The sequence below is a fragment of the Lissotriton helveticus genome, chromosome 7 (genome assembly GCF_964261635.1).
Source record: "Lissotriton helveticus chromosome 7, aLisHel1.1, whole genome shotgun sequence".
NCBI classification, from domain to species: Eukaryota; Metazoa; Chordata; class Amphibia; order Caudata; family Salamandridae; genus Lissotriton; species Lissotriton helveticus.
The window spans coordinates 1,115,970,269-1,115,984,708 of NC_136068.1; the positions used below are offsets into that span (position 1 = coordinate 1,115,970,269).

The 14,440-nt window shown below is 47.0% G+C and overlaps 1 long non-coding RNA gene across 1 annotated transcript in view; it reads left to right on the forward strand.

The window, feature by feature from the left end:
• Window positions 1–14,440, forward strand: part of LOC144767265 (uncharacterized) — a 279,638-nt gene that overhangs the window by 23,698 nt on the left and 241,500 nt on the right. Inside the window, exon 2 of the long non-coding RNA XR_013598126.1 lies at window positions 1,244–1,454. This is a non-coding gene — a long non-coding RNA (uncharacterized LOC144767265). The remainder of the gene's footprint in view (window positions 1–1,243; window positions 1,455–14,440) is intronic.

Genomic DNA, 14,440 nt, shown 5'->3' on the forward strand with positions numbered 1-14,440 from the left:
TCTAGATCACAGAGAACGTTCCTCTCACTGAGCCATCCAACAGGCCAAATCCAGAAGAATCTCCGATACCAAAACAGCTAGGTAGGTAACTGATTAATTTTCACTGATCAGTAGCATCATACTTGGCAGTCAGTATCTAATTGGCTGGGGTGCAGATGCCCTGTGGCATTCTAGAATTTAAGATCCTGCTACAGGGTTCCACCCTTAGTCCCGCAGTCACTGATGCAAGATGTGTGTTGTTGACCCGAGAGGTGCAAAAGGAACAAACGATGGACCTGAGCGGTAGCACAAAAGATTCTATGAGGGAGGGAACTATTCGACAAAAGGCAAAGCCACGCACAAATTGGGGTCTAGGATATGGCATATGGGACACAGACTTCTGGAGTCTGCAGGCAATGGCGGCTACTTCCTAGGAGCCTAGAGGGTCATGCCTGCCTTGATGAAGGAGGCAGTCAAGGAGAACTGTGCTCCCAGAGCTTGTAGATCAATCAGAAAAGCCTGAGGTGGCAGCACATTCCTTTGAAGCTCAATGGCAATGGATAGGGGCTTAAATGAGATCATATTCCAGACATAAGCAAAGTGATGGAAAAATGACTACATGCAAAAAGCTCTTAATTGATTTGTTCACTGTCTGAGTCAGGAGTTTTGATTGTTTGGAAAGCCCACCTCTCAGTAACACTCATTGCAATAATCGAGAACCTCATGTAAAATACATTATCATTCTACAAAAATACTGGTGCTACAAGCTACGAATGTGATCTCGCCTAAAATGTGTGGTAACAATAAGAATTCCTGGTAATGCCTGTAGCATTAAGGGTTCTCCTGTGTGAGATCTATTGGTTTCTTTTAGACATGTTGCACAGCAGGGCAATCTACTCTACAGCATGGTTTCAAATAAAAATAAAAGTTTGAAAAAAGCGCTATGACACTGCCAGCGTTGACGTCATCGCATTTTTTTTTACATTTAAGACATGTTGTGCCGTAGGTATATCTGTAAAAACAGCATGGGGGGAAATGGTTAAGCAACACGTGGAAGGATGGTGGGAGAAACAAAATAGACAGAAGGTGTAGAACAGATGGCTGGGGTGGCAGAGGAAAAACTGACGGTGGGGGGAAATGGATGGGGGTGTCCAGTTGGGAGGGGAAAATTAATGACGGGGGAGTGGTGGAAGTGAGGAAAATGAACGGCGGAGTTGGAGTCGGGGGAGAGAAAAATCGTACAGTGTCATTCACTCTTTTACAGTGCATGGCCAAAAGTAAAAGAAAAGTACCTGGAGCAGCACACAGCCAGTGGAAGGACACTGGCTGCAAACAGGAACCTGTGCTTTGTCCATGCTCCACGACAGGGACAGAAGCCACAAGAAGAATGCAGGAGGTGGTAAGCAGGCAACAGGAACCAGGAGGCATGACTAGTAAGAAACAAGGAGGCAAAGTGAAGTGGAAATCTACCAGTGGTAGGTATTGGTAAGCAATGGGCAGGTTCTAAGCAGATTTGTAACCTTTTCTTTTTGTAATAATAGCTTTTGCTGACAACGCATGCACGCTGTAAGGGAAACCTATATAGTCAAGTAAATTCAAATAGAAAAACATGCATTAGCAGAGTCAATAGATGTTGCCTTTCTGACCTATTAGCTTTGTCAATGGTCTTTAGCCATGCTGCACTAAAGAATTAAAAAAAGAACATTTTGGCGAGGCCGGCCTTGCCATTTTCTAGGTGTGTGCATCACACATGCTCAGTAAGACTAAATTATTGCACCGTGGTTGAACGTGGAAGCCACAGCTCTTTACTTTTTTGTGATTCCGACCGCATTTCGACATTATTTTCCTTAGGAAGCCACAGCATCCTCAGGAACTTTTTATTCTTAAGTGCTTCTTCTTCTGGTCAGGCTCTGCAGTGTTGGTCATTTCCTTCCTGCATGCTGGATTTCCAGTACCCACCATGCTGGAAGATTCGTTAAAATCTCACGATATATTTAACACCACGATCGACATTGATTTCATCTTCCTTTTCATGATGTGTAGAGTCACGCTCTAGTTGTTGCACGCTACGTCACGACGTAGCGTGCGAGGCGGCCATTTTGTAGACTCGCAGAGGAAGCGCGAGTCGGGGGAAAATCCTTAAAAGCACCGGACGCCCGGCGCTCTCCTGCCATAATTATATAAATAAATACCATCTCCTCTACACGCTTGGCTCCAGAGTAATTTGTAATAGTGCCATCTTGCATCATTACAGTGGCGACGAGGCCGGGAAGCCAAAAAAAATGGGAGACAAGGATTAAGGTCACCAACCAGGCAAGAACCCAGCGCCAGGAGAAGGACATACACTGGCACCAGACAACCACCACAGGAGTGCAGAAAGAGCCAGGAGGGACCAACAGATAGAAGTAGCAGGAGAGCGTGGCAGAGGCACAGGGCAGCAAAGACGAGCAGTAGAAGCACAACAACTGCGCCAGGTACAAGGGGACATTGAGACAGGAGAGGGGAGACAGGAACAGACCCCACTGAGACCCCTGCAGCACTGAGGGGGGAATGAAGATCTGAGGAGGAGACACCAAAGGATTCGCTAGCCCAGAATATACCCCACAAGTTAGAGGCCCTGGCGGAGCCAGTGAGAGACGGAGTAGGGGGCACAGGGGGACCCCAATTGAACCAAGCGCAAGGAGAGGGAGCAAGCGCGCCGGGCAGCCCGAGAGGTCAGGAAGCGGAACCAGCAAGACGCGTCGAAATGAGTGCGCAGGCATCATCCCAGACGACGCCGATTCCATTCTTGCCCAAACTAGGAGAGCCTCTGATGAAATGGGAGGACTGGAGAGGGTACATCATAAACTACATTGAAGCCTTGGAAGTCGAGAATGGAGAAGCCTTCCCCAGTAAAAGGAAGAAGAGGATACTCCTGCACAACTTAGGCCCGGAAGGGATTAGGGTATTCCAGAATCTAGTACCCATGACTAGGCAAGCTGCAGATGACGACGAATTCAGACAAGCAATAGAAGATCTGAACAACCATTACCGACCAGCAGTGTGCACATCCATTGATAGATACAATTTCCAGCAAAGGAAACAGGAAGCAGGTGAATCAATAGACGATTACGTTGCCGCACTAAGGAAGCTGGCCGCGACGTGCAAATTCGGCGCCTTGCATGACGAGTTCATAAAGGACCAGATTGTCATGCACACCACCAATAAGACAGTCCAAGACAAACTATGGGTGAATGGAGAAGCCACGCTGAAAGAGGTAATAGCCATGGTGAAAAAGGCCAAACTGGCTAAAAGGTGTGCCGACGCAGCAAAGAGGGAACCTGTCCCAAGGCCCATGGTGAACAAAGTTGACGACGCAGAGCCGACAGGAAAGAACAAAGCTATGATGGCGGAAACTAAAGGACCCAACAGATGGGCAGGAAAACCCGTACAGCAAAGGAAGCAGAACAGAGAAGGTACGAGCGCGTGCTACCTGTGCGGTAGTCAATCCCACGCGGCCCACGACAAAAGATGTCCGGCGTTCAGGCGAAGTGGATGTTCTGCGGAATAGTGGGACACTATGAGAAAGTATTTAGCCCAAAAACAAGGCGTACCACGGTGAAGTATGTAGAGCAAGATCCGGAAGAGGTAGAAGATAGAGAACAAGATGAAGAAGACAACGTACTGTGTGTAAATGGCCAAGTACTGGGCATATATGGCAAACGCTCCCGCAATCCACAATGTGACATGGTGTTTGGAGGGGGAACATCCTTTACAACGCAACTTTTACCACGCAGTGCCTTTACGACGCAACTTTTACAATGCAAACCATTACGGCGCATTGCGCTGGGGGGCGCTCTAGGATAGGGAATAGGTTTAATTTACTATCCAACACCTTCCCTACTACCCACGGGGACTGGAGTTGGAATAGTAAATTAAACTATTCACTATCCAGCGCCCCAAAGCACTATGCATTGTAAAGGCATTTATTTATTTATTTTATTTTATTATATAGCGCAGGACTCGACCCCCAAAGGGGTATCTCCGCGCTTGTGCTTTCCCAGAGGACCTAGTATTGACCATGAGCTGTGGAAGAGTAAATATTACAGTTTATTATGGGGCCGAAAAGAGAAATGTTTTTAATGTCTTCCTGAAGGACAGAAGATTAGTGATTTGTTTCAGAGTATGGGGCAGTGAGTTCCATAAAATGGGGCCTTTATAGGAAAGAGCTCGGCCTCCCTGTCTAGCTTTTCTGATCCTTGGAACCTGTATCAATTGCTGGCTGCTAGAGCGCAAAGTGCACCCGGGACTGTAGGGGTTGAATATTTCTTTCAGGTACTTGGGTCCTGTGCCAAACAGGCATTTATGTATTGTGCAACAGATTTTATATTTTACACGTTGCCTGACTGGCAACCAATGAAGTTTGTCCAGGAGAGGACGTGAGGCAGTCCTTGGCTGGGCATTGAGTACAAATCTCGCTGCGGTATTCTGGACTACTTGCAGTCTCTGTAGTTGTTCCTCATTGGCCGAGATAAACAGGGCGTTACAGTAGTCCAGTCCACTAATTACCAGTGCCTGGACAGTGTTTTTCTGTGGTTGTCAGGTAGGGATGGAAAGACACGTCGTAGCAGTCCGATGACATGAAAACAGGATCCTGCTACTTGGTTTGTATGTTCTTTAAGCAAAAGTGTCTTATCAAGCCACACACCAAGATTTTTTACAGTCTGTTTGGGAGTTGGTACTGGTCCCAAGTCCGGGGGCCACCATTCTGGGGACCACAGAAGCGTGGCCTCCCCGAACAGCATGACCTCCGTCTTGCCTACGTTGCACTGGAGGCAGTTTAAAGCCATCCAGTCTGATATAGCCCTCATTCCTTCCGCAGAGGATCTCTGTATTGCGGGCGTGAGAGTCTGAAAGGGGAATAAGAGCTGAGTGTCGTCAGCATACGACATCGGGGTGAACCCATATGCTCTAGCAATGTCTGCCAAGGGGGCCACATACACATTGAAGAGTGTGGGGCTTAGGCATGAGCCCAGTGGCACTCCCTTGGTGAGCTCCCTTAGGATGGAATGATGAGAGCCCAATCTGACTCCTTGCGAGCGGCCCGAAAGAAAGCTATCCAACCAGGACAGAGCTGCACCTCCTATACCCACCTCCTTCAAGCGACCGAGAAGTATTTCATGTGACACCGTGTCGAAGGCAGCGGGTAAGTCCAGCAGCACCAGAATCATAGAGCCTCCTCCATCTAGTGTCATCCTGATGTTATCGGTCACTGAGAGGAGGGCAGATTCGGTGCTGTGGTTAGGCCTGAAACCAGATTGAGAAAAGTCCAGGCCCTCCGCTGCCTCGATGTATTTAGACAGATGGGTGTTCACATGTCTCTCGGTCATTTTACTGAGGTAGGGCAGGAGGGAGATGGGTCGAAGGTTTGAGAGGTCCGTCCAGGGAAGTGCCGTATTCTTTCGGATAGGGTTCACCACCGCTTTTTTCCAGTCTGTGGGCACACGTCCTTCCCTTAGGGAATGGTTTATTATTCCTTGGATAGAGGGTCCAAGTAAGATACTCAGGGGGCAACTATTTTGGCAGGCAGAAGATCATCTGGGGATCCTGATTTAATATGACTAAAAAGGGAGGATAAATCTGAATCACTGACTGCTGGAATAGTCATTAACGAGATGTCTCTCTGTGTTGGCGGAATAGAAGGAGTGAAGATAGTATCTATTTGCTTCTTTTGACCGGAAGCCTTCATTATTTTTTCATAAATCAAATTGATTTTATTTTCAAAAAACAAAGAAATATCATCACACAAAATTTGTGAAAAATCATCTGGGCTTTCGCAAGCTACTGGTTTTACAAATGCCTGTAGTATTTTATATAATTCCTTAGAGGAATTACCCGCTTCTGCGAGTTGCTGAGTAAGGCTGTTCTTCCGTGCAAGTTTAATATTCTTGTAATAGTTAGATTGAGCCTCGTGATATGATTTCTTGCTTTCTTCCGTTCGCACTTTTCTCCATTTCTTTTCTATCCTCCTACATCTCTGCTTCTCTATTCTAAGAGCTACAGTATACCAAGCTTCCTGCTTGGAGGCGGGGTATTGTTTGTGCAGCCTCAGAGGGGCTATTTTATCAATTGCTTCTATGAGCAAATTGTTAAAGTTGGATAAAAAAAGTTCTACATCATCCTTTTCTATAGGAGTAGGCTGTATCCATACCCTCTGCAATTCCTCTATAGTTACTTTGTGCCACTGTCGGCGCCAAATGGGTGGGAGAGTGTTCTTTTGGGAGGGTTTGTCAATTCCTAATAAGGAAAATTCCACTATAAAGTGGTCAGACCAATTTATTTGGACTACAGGAAGGCACCGTACTCTAGAGCAGTTAGAGAAAACTAGATCTAAGGAATGTCCTCCTATATGTGTAGGCCCACTATTCTGTAGTTCTAGACCAAGAGTAGATAAATCAGTGATCAGGGATATAGTTTCTGGATGTGCTAAAATATCAGCATGAATGTTAAAATCACCAAGAAGAAAAAAATCTTCTTTCGCTTTAAAATATGGGGCTAAGAGCTCTAGGAGAGAAAAAGAGAAGTCCACACATGATCCTGGTGGACGATATACGAGAGCTCCTTTCCAAAAAATTTGTGAGGCAGTATTAATTTTAAAAAACATTATTTCAAGTTTTGGGCAGCATTTTTGTTCCAGTATAGTAACCTTCAGGTGTGCTTTATACATAATGGCTAAGCCGCCACCTGTTTTCTCTGGGCGATATAAATTAAAAAACTTATATCCCAGGGGAACCCCTAGTGCTATGGCCGGAACGGTGTGGGGTTTTAGCCACGTTTCCGTTAGGAAGCATAGATCTGGTTGCAGTGTATGTACCAGATCCCATACTTCCAACTGGTGTTTGGGTAGGGAACGGACATTGAGAAGAAAACACTTTAACCCTTTTAACGGTTGTAAAACAGCGTTGTAGAGGCATGCGTGGTAAAAGCATGCGTTCTAATGTCATACATCCGTTTGGAGGAGTGCAGTTCAAAATTGTGGCAGACTCCGGCTCCCCGTATACTATCGTCCAAAGAGCAGTGTGGAATGAGAATTTCAGACCTAGCCTAGGCCCACGGCTGGAACCACCGGATATAAGACCAGTCACGTACACAGGAGAACCCATCCCCATGGTCGGCTACAGAGTCCTAACCTTCGAGTTCAAAGGGTGGAGTGCTGAGTGCACGTTGTATGTAGCCGAGAAGGGACCGTCGGTCCTGGGGTGGATAGATCAAGGTGACCTAGGCATACAGCTGGATCCAGGAGGAGACACGCAAGTGCTGATGACAGCACCCAAGCATTGGCCGGACTTTGAAAAGATGAAGAAAGACTTCCCCAAGGTGTTCGGGGGAAAAGTCGGCAAATTAGAAAAATTCACACATCGGATAGAACTCAAGGAGAACTCCCGGCCGATTTCCCACAAAGTGAGGAATGTAACCATAGTGGTGCGAGAAGCAGTACAGCAAGAGTTGCGCAGATTGGGGGAAAATGGAATCATAGAACCGATACATTGCTCAGAGTGGCTGGCGCCCCTGGTGGCAGCAATGAAACCAAATGGAAAAGTCCGTCTCTGCGTGGATTTGAGAGAACTAAATAAATGCATAGTCATGGAGAAATTCCCGCTACCACGCATTGAAGATGTTAGTGAAGACTAAAGGTCCACTATCGATCTCACGTCAGCCTATCACCAAATAGCATTGCACCCGGCGAGCCGGAAACTGACGTAGTTTATAACATCCTTCGAATGTTACCAATTCGGCCAAATGCCTTTTAGGGCTTGCGTCAGCAGCGGCCGTGTTTCAGAAATTAATGCACCCCCTCTTCAAAGATATCGAAAGAGTGCAGTACTTCCAGGACGACATATTGGTGATGGGGAAGGACCTAAGAGATCATGATAAGAAACTGGACCAGTCCTCATGCAGGAAAGGAAGGATGGTACCATCGAAACCCTCAGCTTTGCATCAAGGGCCCTATCTCCCACTGAACAAAAATTTAGCGTCATAGAGAAAGAGATGCTGGCAGTTGTATGAGCCATGGGGAAGTTCCGCCAGTTTCTATGGGGTACGAGGTTCCAACTGAAGACTGACCACAAACCCCTAGTCAAGGTCCTCACATAGAGCGGACACGCGAGCGCCATGCCTCGCATCGCCAAGATGACACTGAAACTGCTCGAATAGAGATATGATGTAGAGTACATCCCAGGAAATAGGAACAAGGTAGCGGACTACCTCAGTAGAGATGCTGCAATGGAAGAAGCCTCTGACGGTTCAGAAGAGAGGGAGGAGATGGTAGCCTTAACGGAAGACCCGGAGAAAGTGATAAGTATCCAGGAGTGGACTGAAGCATATGGAGAGAACCAAGACATCCAAGAAGTCAAAGAATGCATCACTCAAGGATGGCAAGAAAAGAGACATTTACGGACAGCCCTTATGAAGTTTTATGAAGTGCGAGAGGAACTGTCTATAGACGACAAAGGCACATTCCTGTACAGAGGGGACAAAGTAGTCCCGCCAACAAAGATTAGTACCCCACCTGTTAGCGGTACTACACGAGGCACACGTAGGTACCGTAAAGACTAAAATGAGAAAAAAACAAATGTACTGCTGGCCTGGAATGGACATCCAAATAGAGAGACACGTGAGGGATTGTGATCAGTGCCAAAGTGCCGACAAGACCCTTACACCCCTGAAACAACCTTGGGGGAAGTTTGCCCCCCGATAAATCTCTGGGAGGAAGTGTCCATAGACATTCTGGGGCCTATACTAGACACCCAGGGCACGCCAAAATACCTTTGCGTCGTTGTAGACAGGTACTCGAAGTGGCCGGAAGTGCACATTCAAGAAGAAATGAACACTGAAACAGTGCTTTGATTCCTCACTTCTGTCTTCCTCAGAGAAGGCATACCAAGATCCATCCTGAGCGACAATGGCCCACAGTTCACCTCAGAGAAATGGTATAAGTACATGGAGAGAAACGGCATCAAAACCAAGCACAACTCCATATACCACCCCGCCGGAAATGGTCAGGTGGAACGATTTAATAGGGTCCTAATGGGCTCCATCCAAGCGGCCATCACGATGGGCAAGGATTGGGAAAAGGAGATCCAAAGTATGATGTGGGCCTATAGCATCACTCCCCCAAGCACGGGGTATAGCCCCTTTACCAAAGACATTTTGGTGTGGAAGGAAAAGACAGTGACAAGCAAATGGTCCCGTGTGGTACTGCAGCACAATCTGGAAAACGCACAGAGGATATACGCTGAACATTATAACAGGAGGAGGAATGTGAAAGAAACATCCCTGGAGAGAGGGGAATGGGTCAGAGTCAAACTGGCGGTGCTGCGGAAAAAAGGGGACAGCAAATACAGTCAACCCCTACAAGTAAAAGAAGTATATGACAGGGCGGCTCTGCTCAGCGGCGGGAATGTGTGGTACCAAGACCGCATGTCCAAATGTAATAAGATCCTACAATGGTCCCTCGAAGAAAGAAGGAGAACATATCAAGACCAGATGCCACAGGAGAATGAACATTGCGGCCCGGAAAAAGAAGGTAATCCTGGAGCAGGAGGAAGCTGTGAGGAGCTGGAAGACAGTGACACCCCATTAGCAGAAGAACATCCAGGAGAGGAGAGTGAGACCCCGCGGAGAGTAAGACCCGGAACTCCAGAGGATAAGACGGTGAGCCCTGCTGAGAACAGTCCCAAGGAAGTTACCTCTACTCCAGTAAGGCACACACGAGCAGGGAGAGCGTGGTGAGACTTGCCCGATTTCGAGACTTTGAACTGGGAGAAAGAAAATAACTTACCTCGCATAGTGACTGATAGTTTCTGTTGTTGTGCAAAAAGGGGGAGATATGTAGAGTCGCGCTCTAGTTGTTGCGCGCTAAGTCATGACGTAGCGCGCGAGGCGGCCATTTTGTAGACTCGCCGAGGCAGCGCAAGTCGGGGGAAAATCCTTGAGAGCACCGGACGCCCGGCGCTCTCCTGCCTTAATTATATAAATAAATACCATCTCATCTACACGCTTGGCTCCAGAGTAATTTGTAATAGTGCCATCTTGCATCATTACATGATGTCCTGTGTCATGTAGTTCTATTGAACTACCTTTATTTAAATTAATATTTATTTTCTGACTATTGTTCAGTATTCAATCCCATTCCTAGACAGCCGAACCACTAGATGATGACATCACATTCTAATCAGTACTTTATAAGCGACGTCCATGTTGAGTCCAGTTGTGCACCAAATATTCCTGCTAGAATGCTCGCTCACTGGACTCTGTGGGTGATTCGTCTTCTCCAGTTCCTGCCTGTTGTTCTTGCTCTTCGCCTTGTTGCGTGGCTTGAACAGCTGAACGGTTTTTCTGGTCTTCAGTCTTTTACTTTCTTCTGGACATTATTTTCTGGGGCAATAGGACAATCCCAGTTACAGTCTGGCATCTGGTGTTGTTTACAGAGATTGTAGGCTATTCCAACGCATAAAGAATTCTTACCAACTGTCACCTAAAAGACCTGCCATTGACAGTTGAGGAGAAGGAAAGGAGAGGGTCAGAGAGAGTTCGCAAATGAAAGGGAAAGGAAACAAAGCTGCACGAGTTAACCTAGAAGCAGCAGGATAGAGTAGAAAAGTGACGGTGCCTGGAAGAATTTGTCATTGTGAACAGAGTAGATCTAAGGCTCAGCCTCAGGGCCCCCATTCAGGAATGGGTGGGAGGTGGAATGGTCACGTACTGGACAGTGGTGTGGTGCAGCGGCCAGGGCAGCTGACTTTAGAGCACAACTTTCACGGGTCGATCCCTGGCGGCAGCTCCATGTGATTCTGGGCAATAGCTCACTTAATTTCCACAACCGCCCCAGCACCTTGAGACCCGTAAGGGTGAGTAATTCGCACTTTACAGATTTATTTATTTTACTGTAAAACAACAAGCAAACGCGCAGAAATCTCGAGGGTAAAGGAGAAATTAGAAAGGGCAACCTTGATACAATAGAAAATAGAAACTAAACGAAAAGGTGTGCACTTAAGAGGAGGGGGTGTGAGGAGACTTTTCATAGTTTTGTGCTCTGTTCTCTACCAATTATGATGGAATTCAGTCCCACGCGGCAGGTATGACTCGCGGGTGGGAGGACAGGGGCAGGGTGTAGGGGGTGAGGGGCCGCGCGGGGAGGGAGGGAGGTTTAATTTAAACTAAAAATAAAGAAGAAAATGTAACTTATCTTTGCTGGCCCAGTCCCGCGTCGTGTCTGCTCCTCTCCTGGAAGCAGGAAGCCTCCCTCCCCTCCCCCAAGCCAATCACAACGCTGCAATGGCAATGGCAATGGCAATGGGAGGCCATTTTCTCCATGTAGGCTGCATGCATCCTACATGGAGAAAAGGCAGAGTGTGCATGACTGGTTTGATCGGCCTCAGAGGGCCGACCAGTCAGCATCCTCCTACCCTGAACTAGAGCAGGACAGCCCACCCAACCGCCCCCAACCAAACCTTTCTGGATTCTCGCAGTGCGAGAGTAGAAATAAAAAACAGTATTTGTAATACCATTTTATGTTTCTGCTTCTCGCACTGCGAGAAAGCAGTGGGGTGACGCTCCTCCACCCACATGGAGGAGCTTCCCCTAGCCCCGCCCACATCCCCAACGCCTCTGTCAGAGAGGTCTGATCCCACAGCATGCAACGCTTTGACTGTGACTCTTTGTCTGAACCAGAAGACTTGCGGGTCCACTCACAGCTGTTTTGTCACTCTTGAGTAGAGGACTGTAGGAGGGCCCCAATACCCTCAGTGGCTTCTGCTCTCTGCACAATATGTGCCTAGACAGCACCCTGTCAATGCCTGAGTCAGGAGTGGGCTTGTCCATCCAATGCTGGCCCCCCTTTCATTTTTTCCCTTTTATTTACTTTTTTCTTCACTGACATAAATCGCCTTTCTATAGTAAGATGGATGAAATGAAAGCCACAGCTCATCCACCGTACTCAACAGCTAGTTAGAAATGCCTTACCTCGTTCAGCATTAATGTTTTTTAGAGCAGGATGGGGGGCCCTAGAGAAAGAGACAGCTCTTACCTACACTAGTATTCACATTCTAAGTCATTAAAGTTTGGCTGAAGGGAACAAACAATGGTTTCAACAGGCACAGGGGAAGGAGATCGATTGTATAGCTCCCACAAGGCTCAGTATTATACTAGGGAGGGGGTTTGAGGAGGGAGATGCAGAGCCAGCCCTTGCTCCAGTAGCGCCCTGGGCAGAAAGAAATTTTGCACCTATGCTATTGCTGGAGAATGAAAAAGAGAGAGCAGCCCTTTTTCACAGGCCAGCACCTAGCTGGCTACAGCAAAGCAGCGACTTGCCTCTGAACAGACATCTCCACACTTCCTCAGCTCACCTGAATCACCCTAGCTCTGTTAGGCTGGTTCCAAGTTGTTTGAAAGGGAAGGGTTGGTGATGTGTGTCAGCAGGGTGTTAGAGATAAATACGAGGGCAAGGTAAGTGGCTGATAGGGTGCTAAAAACACCAACCGCCTCACGTGCATTACTTAAAGTTTGAGCTATTGGCGTTGCATTATTATTAACAACGTCAATAGCTCAAACTTTCAGTAATGCGAGACCTATTGCATTGCAAATGCTGGTTTTAGTTGCATTAGGATCCATGTCATGCACCCTTGCTTTGCCACTGCCCGATTGATGTGCATTGGCAGAGCTTGGCGTGAGTCCCGGTGCTGTTATAAGGAGATGGTAAGAGACAGGTTTGACGTTCAGGGTCACAGAGCTCTTACTCAAGAGATCTGAGAGAGCTATTGCATGTCGGACCTCTGGCATGCAAATGAGGATTGAGACATTTGCATGTTCCAGCAATGAAAGAGCAGGGTGCGTCGTAGACCTTGATTGAGATACCATTTGCAGGGCTGTTTTGATGTCCCAGTAATGGAAGAACAGGACGCCCTGCAGACTAAGATTGAGATGCACTGGCAGAGATGTTTGCAGGTTCAGTGATGAAAGATCGGGGTGTGCTCCAGACGCAGGAGGAGGTACACTGTCACAGTTGTTTGGGCGATCTAGCAATGAAAGAGCTGTCGACCCTGAAGATAATGATTGAAATGCACCGGTAGAGCTGTTTGCACAGGTCACTAATGATAGAGATGCACTAGCAGAGCTGCATGTATGGTGCATTGTTGGAATAAATGAATACGCTGCAGTCAGGGGTTGAGATTAATCCTGGGCGTAGTTGGCGTAGTAGCGCTACACGTAGCTGCGCGTGGTGCCCTTCGCACCATGCGAGCTACGCGTAGCTACGCGAACTGCTTAGTGCACTGTGCAAAATGCTGTTCGCACTGATTGCACACTGCTGGATGCTTGTCCGCACTGTGCAATCAGTGCAAACCGCATGTTGCACAGTGCAAGCGGTCGTTTTCTGCCGCTCAAGTAGATTTCTACTCCAGCGGCAGCTTTCTCAACGCAGACTGGTAGTTTCTCATCGCCAGCGGTCGCGAGCATATGCGACCACTCACAATGAGAAACCTGATCTCCCCGCGTTGAGAATCTATCCGGGAGGTTTATTTTCCATGCTCCTCATCGGCAACTTGATGTTGCTGATCGCGAACAAGGAAAAAGTCTTGCCAGGATGTCATTTTGCTCGCTCGCGGTCGCCAACTTGACGCTGAGGACCGCAAGCAAGCAAAAAATGACCGCTACGCTACGCATGTTTGCACTGTGCTTCGTGCAATTCGCGTACTTCGAAGTAGCGCAAACTTCGCAAACTACACGAGCGTAGCGTAGTGCTTCGCCCAGGGTTAATTGATATGCACCAGCAGAGCTTTGTGTGATCTGAATGAACCTGTAGCTTCCATTCTGACTTATCTCTGAATGCGCGCTAAGACCAAGATCTAACAATTAATTAGTTCCAATCCTCTTGCTGAACAGACCACACAATTGAGAGAATGTGATATATGTATATTTTGCTCTGACACATTTATCAGCCTTTAAAGCATGAATGCGAAAACTCAGTGAATGAGTTGAGTTAATGATAAAAATCAAGATAGGCGCTTCAAGTCTCCGATAAAGATACGTTTACAATGAAGGTAAAGGAAGCTAAAGTGCAGGTGTTGCTATTGTAAAAGAAATAGAAAAAAAAGCTGTGTGGCTCTATTTTATTTTTTCTATTTATTGACTTTTGAAGCAAACACGGCACCCACGCTTTAGCTTAAGATCTTTAAAGCTAAAGCGCGGGTGCCGCCATTGCTACAAAAGTAAACAAATCATAAACAAATGGCAGCTGCATGATTTCTTTTCCTATTTATTTACATTTGAAGCATTCACGGCACCCATGCTTTAGGTTAAGAAGTTTACATTTAAAGCGCTGGTGTTGCGATTGTCACAAAAGTAAAGAAATCGGAAAAAAAGCAGTGCAGCTGCATTTTTTTATTTTATTTATTGACTTTTGAATCAATTGTGGCACCAGCGC